The sequence below is a fragment of the Rhinatrema bivittatum genome, chromosome 7 (genome assembly GCF_901001135.1).
Source record: "Rhinatrema bivittatum chromosome 7, aRhiBiv1.1, whole genome shotgun sequence".
Classification (NCBI taxonomy): Eukaryota; Metazoa; Chordata; class Amphibia; order Gymnophiona; family Rhinatrematidae; genus Rhinatrema; species Rhinatrema bivittatum.
This window is the reverse complement of record NC_042621.1, coordinates 33,961,262-33,967,697: the sequence shown is the minus strand read 5'-3', so window position 1 is coordinate 33,967,697 and position 6,436 is coordinate 33,961,262.

Sequence of the window (6,436 nt, the reverse complement as noted above, 5' to 3'; positions counted from 1 at the left end):
TGCTCTTAAGTATCTCCATGGCAAAGTACATCCTATGTTTAGTTTGTTCCTCATTTTCCTATTCATGTGTGTCCTTGAAGAAAGATCATTGCACCCATAAATGTCCTAAATAACAGCAATAAGGTATATACTGTTGCTAGGATAGAATATTATGGTTTTATAGCTCTTCTCTTCCATAGCTGCACATAAATGTGTTGGGTATTAACTCAAAACTAATATCTGTTAAGTGAGAAGATTAGAGCTCTGAAGGCCAAGGATCTGTAGTGCATGCTTCCAATTTGTAGTGCTTTCCTTCAGAGATCATAAGCAGTTACATCTAAACCCTCATGCCAACTGTGCTCCTCGCAACGAGGCATGCTCGTCTCTCATCTACAAGGGAATCAGTCTTCTCTGTTGTGGCACCCAAATTATGGAACAACTTTCCAAATGAATTAGGATTAAGCCATTGCATTAAATATTTTAGGCTTGCGTTAAAAAGTTTCCTCTCACAGCAAGCCTTTAGCTAACCCTTAACAGCATAATTTTATAAGGTAAACAACTGAATCTATTATGGTGCATGTTTAAGACAGCATTTTGTCCCTAATTGCATTTATGTAATTGTTCATATGTTTGGCAATATCTTTGATAAATTTGTCCCTGCTTTACATTTTGTATCTTATTATGATTGAGTGCCTTTTTATTGCACATCGCTTAGGCCTCTGTGTTAAGCGATTAATACATTTTTAATGAAAAATAATGAAACCAGGAAGCCTCCAGAGAGAATCTCTATGGCTAGGAGTTTGCAGAGAGTTGAATGACACATGATGAGCACACTAGATGCTGAAGTTTTGATAGTTCTATGGAACAATATGCTGTAAGAGTGACCAGCTTGTTAGAGGTTAAAAAAAAAAAAGATGTGTGTCTGTCAACTCTCATTTCTGAGACTCCCTCAATGGGAAAATATTTCAAATAGGGATCAAAAAGTGGTCTGCCTCTCCTGTCCCCTAGAACCTGGATTTAGAAAGAAAGTTACTGAAGACTGCCTGTTCAGCCCACCTGCAGTCAAAGATTAGAGCTCCTGTGATGTGTGAGCTGGAAAGGTTGGTCCTGAGGCTGGTGTGAAGGGTTCAAGCTGTTGTGTGATGTGTGTGGTTATTGAGGGATCTCCCTGATATATGAACCCCTAGGTTCTGATGTACTGCAAGAGATAATAAGTTACGATAATGTAAATGTTCACAGCCGACGTTGCACAGCTCTGCCACTCCTCCAGATCCTAGGTCACCTCTCCTGCAAGTCACTCTTCTCTTTATACGCCGTCCAGCCACCTGTAAAACTTCCCAGGCCTTGGTCCAGACCTGCACTACCCTAGCTTGGCTTGGGGCTCCGCTTAGTGAGAGTGGGTGGTAAAGCCACTTCATCAATCTCCATAGCAGAACCTGAGGATTCCTTCGTCTGGGAGTCTACCTCCATGTCCTGCTCCTCTTCCTCTGAGGAGCTGGGCTTTTCTGTCCACTGCCACCATTCCGGCATGCCCTCCTCCTCTATTACCATCGATTCAGCTGTGTCGGAATCACTGTTGCTTAATCCTGGCACCTGTTCCAGTTCTCCCTCGGCCCACGGGTCAGGTGGTGCCTCTAAAAACCTGGGAGTTGTAGTCCTCCCTATCTCCTCTGCTTACCCAGGGTTCGGCTTGTCTTTTTCTTATAGTACCTTGGCTTTTCCTGTCACTGGCTGGGTTGTGCTGCATTACATACACACCCCGATTTTAAAAACCCTGGAACCCCTTGAGCCAAGATTCCAGTACCCTCCTCCAACCGGGAAAGAAAGTCAGCATTAACATGCTCTTTCCCCGCTCTATGCCGAACCTCAAACCGGTAAGCTTGTAAAACTAGGTACCACCATGTTAGGCGAGCATTCGAATCTTTCATGACATTAAGCCATTAAGGGGCGCGTGATCTGTGACCAAAACAAAGGGACAGCCTGCTAAATAGTACCTTAGGGCCTCTATCGCCCACTTGACGGCCAAACACTCCTTCTCAATGGTGGCATATTTTTCCTCATGGGGATGGAGTCTACAGCCTAGATATAGCACGGGATGCTCCTCTCCCTGATCAACTTGGGAGAAGATGGCTCCTAACCCTTTTCCCAAGGCATCAGTTTGAAGCAGAAAGGATAGGGAAAAATCAACTGCCTTCAATACTGGATTTTGACATAAGGCCCTCTTAAGTTGTTCAAATCCCTCGGTGGTTCTCATCCTCCACCATAGCCTGCTTGGTGACTCTTTTCTCAGCCAGCTGGCCAGCTGGCCAGGTCTGCAAAGTGGGGTATGAACCTCCTGTAGTATCCTATTAAACCCAAGAAAGCTCTGTGTCTCTGGCTGCGAGTAATCCCGGATGCACTGAATCTTATCGATAAGAGGCTTCACCACCCCTTTCCCCATGAGGTACCCCAGGTATTTGACATCTCGATGCGCTACACAACATTTTGCTGGATTGGCCGTTAACCCCGCCTCCCTTAGGGACTTCAGCACTGCTTTGACTTTTACAAGGTGGGATTCCCAGTCTGTCGAATAAATTATGACATCATCCATATAGGCTGCTGCATAGCCTACATGTGGGCATACTACCACGTTCAGGAGATGTTGACAGCTAGCAGCTTCCCCCTGTAAGCCGAACGGCATGTGAACAAATTGATACAATCCCCCCGGGGTGGCAAATGCTGTTTTCTCACGCAAACTTTTCTCCAGGGGAATCTGCTAATAACCTTTCGTCAAATCTAACGTGGTCAAGTATTGTGCTGTGCCTAGTTTCTCTACTAGCTCGTCCCATCTGCCTTTGGTACGAGAACAATGGGGCTACACCAGGCAGTACTGGATTCATCGATTACCCCTAACTGTAACATTTCTTCGACTTGCTAGTAACTTCCACTTGCATTGCCTCTGGCAAGCGGTAGGACCTCCTCCTAATCACCTACCCAGATGGAGTTATTATATTATGTGTAATTAACTTCGTCTGCCCAGGCAGCGAGGAGAATACATCTCCTGCTTGTTTGATCACCTTTTCTGTGCTCTTTGAACAGGTGTTAGCTCATCTCCTACCTGTGTGCCTTCCCTTTGACTCATTTCCCTTATTTGGGGGCCCCAGATCCACCTCCTCTTCTTGTACTATGCCCGCCGCCATGCCCTGCCTTTCTATCCATGGTTTGAGCAGATTTGCATGGTACACGGGGGCGTTTGAGACCCACTTTAACTTGATAATTTAGTGGTTCTATACGCTTTCATACCTTCCTGGGACCTTTCCATTTTGCTAAAAGCTTATTGGGGGATGTAGGCACGAGTATCAGGACCTGGTCTCCTTCCTGTAATTCCCTGTCCCTAGCCCTTTGGTCGTAGTATTTCTTTTGGCATACCTGGGCCTGCCTCAGATTTTCTCGGGCCATCCCCAATGCCGTTTCAGCATGCTGTCTCAGCCCCCTAACATAGCTTATTATGTCTTGCTGGGCTGCCTCCACCCTGCTCCACTGCTCACAAATGATGTCTAGTAAACCCCATGGTTGCCGGCCAAAAAACAATTCGAATGGGGAAAACCCTGTGGAGGCTTGCTGTACCTCCCTAGAAGCAAATAATAGAAATGGGACAAGCTGATCCCAATTACCAGAGTCTTTCTGTAGACAACTGCGCATCATGGCCTGATTATAGCGTTCCACTAAGCCATCCGTCTGTGGATGGTAGGCAGCTATATGCACATGCTTAATACCGAACTGTGCCCATAGGCCTGCCAGCTCGCGGGACATAAAATTAGTTTCTCTATCGGTTAATATTTCTCGTGGGAAGCCAAACTGGCAGAAGATCTTCACCAGCTCTTGTGCAATCATCCTTGACCCTGTGGACCTTAAGGGAATGGCCCATGGAAATCTTGTGGTTTAATCAAGTACTACCAAGATATACTGGTGGCCCCCTCCTACTTTTCTCTAAAGGCCCAATTATATCGACCGCCACCCAGTCCATGGGTTCTTGCACCACGGGCAAGAGTACAAGGGGTGCTTTGGAGGGTACTCTCAGCGAGACTAACTGGCAGCTCAGACAGGATCTACAAAATCTCTTGACCATGCAATATATCCCTGGCCAAAAGAATCTCCTCTTGACCCGGTCCAAGGTATTATGTATCCCCAAATGCCCTGCCAGTGGATGAGCATGTGCTAGGGACAGAACTTCTTTCTGGAAACACATAGGCACCAACAGCTGTTTATGGGGTCCTTGTTCCACTAGCCCTTTCTCCACCCTATATAGCAAACATTTTTGCACCATAAAATAGGGATACTGATCAGCTTCTTTATTAGCAATCTGTTGTCTCGACACCTTAGCTTTTTCCTAAGCCACCTTCAACGCTGGATCATTATGCTGTTCTTCCCTGAACTTGGGAAACCTTGCTAGCAGTGTCCCCACTATTTCCCTTGTGTTCACCTCGTCACCTCCTTCCCACAGGTCCGTTTGACCGCTTTTCTCCCTCTTTCTCTGGGCAAGGGATTTGCGACTTACCCCGGGGGTCTCCACTACTTCCCCATCCTCAAAAAGAAAAACCTCTCCTTTTGTCTGCTCAGGGTCCTGAGTGGCTCGAGCCTGTGCTTGAGCCCTAGTTGTTATAAAGGTCTGTTTATCCCTTAGCACCTCGGCGAGGTGCTTCCACTCACATCCCAATATGAGGGGCATGGTAACCTGTCTACCAGGGCCACTTCCACAACATCCTCATAGGGTCCCCATTGGATTGTGACATCATGCACTGTGTGCCTAACTGTTTGTCTATGCACACATCGGATCACCACTACCTCCCTTTGAGTTTGTTGAGTGTCTATTCCTACTGCTAGGGCTGTCTTCATAGAGATCAGTGATTGATTGGTGCCTGTATCTAGTAGGGCTTGCACAGGCTGCTTATTAACCTGCACCCATTGAAAGTAGGGATTCCGCTCCATAGATGCCTCCCCTCCCCCTTGCCTTGGGGATTGGGACTATGCCACCATCTGGCGAGGGCACTCCTTCCTGAAATGTCCTATCTCATTGCGGAAGGGATAGAAGGTAAGGTATGTCTTTTTGCGGATGACACTAAGATCTGCAACAGAGTGAACACGCCGGAAGGAGTGGAGAGAATGAGACGGGATTTAAGGAAGATGGAAGAGTGGTCGAAGACATGGCAGCTGACATTCAATGCCAAGAAGTGCAAAGTCATGCATATGGGGAGTGGAAATCCGAATGAACTGTATTCGATGGGGGGGGGAAAGGCTGATGTGCACGGAGCAGGAGAGAGACCTTGGGGTGATGGTGTCTAATGATCTGAAGTCGGCGAAACAATGTGACAAGGCGATAGCTAAAGCCAGAAGAATGCTGGGCTGCATAGAGAGAGGAATATCGAGTAAGAAAAGGGAAGTGATTATCCCCTTGTACAGGTCCTTGGTGAGACCTCCCCTGGAGTATTGTGTTCAGTTCTGGAGACCGTATCTCCGAAGAGACAGAGACAAGATGGAGGCGGTCCAGAGAAGGGTGACCAAAAAGGTGGAAGGTCTTCATCAAAAGACTTATGAGGAGAGATTGAAGAATCTAAATATGTACACCCTGGAGGAAAGGAGGAGCAGAGGTGATATGATACAGACTTTCAGATACTTGAAAGGTTTTAATGATCCAAAGACAACGACAAACCTTTTCCATAGGAAAAAAATCAGCAGAACCAGGGGTCACGATTTGAAGCTCCAGGGAGGAAGATTCAGAACCAATGTCAGGAAGTATTTCTTCACGGAGAGGGTGGTGGATGCCTGGAATGCCCTTCCGAAGGAAGTGGTGAAGACCAGAACTGTGAAGGACTTCAAAGGGGCGTGGGATAAACACTGTGGATCCATAAAATCAAGAGGCCGTCAATAAAGAGTGGGTGGCTAGCCAGAATGACGGCTACTGCCTGGAGACAATACCCTTATTCAATAAACATACACATGGTTACTGTGACTCCAACATCACTCTAAGCTACAACAGCAAGAGGAAATGTGGAAAAAAGGATTCGCACTCACAAAGCGGGGAGTAGCTGGCTTGTTACGGCGGTTACTACCCCAAACCAAATAAGCCTGATACTTCACTTTCAATGCATATCCAGCATAGCTCTCTGCTTCAATGGCAGGGGAGAAGAAAAACCGATACTTCACGCATATCCAGCATAGCTCTCTGCTTCAACGGCAGGGGAGAAGAAAAACTGATACTTCACGCATATCCAGCATGGCTATCTGCTTCAACGGCAGGGGAGAAGAAAAACTGATACTTCACGCATATCCAGCATAGCTCTCTGCTTCAACAGCAGGGGAGAAGAAAAAAGGATTCGCACTCACAAAGCGGGGAGTAGCTGGCTTATTACGGCGGTTACTACCCCAAACCAAATAAGCCTGATACTTCACTTTCAATGCATATTCTGCTTCAACGGCA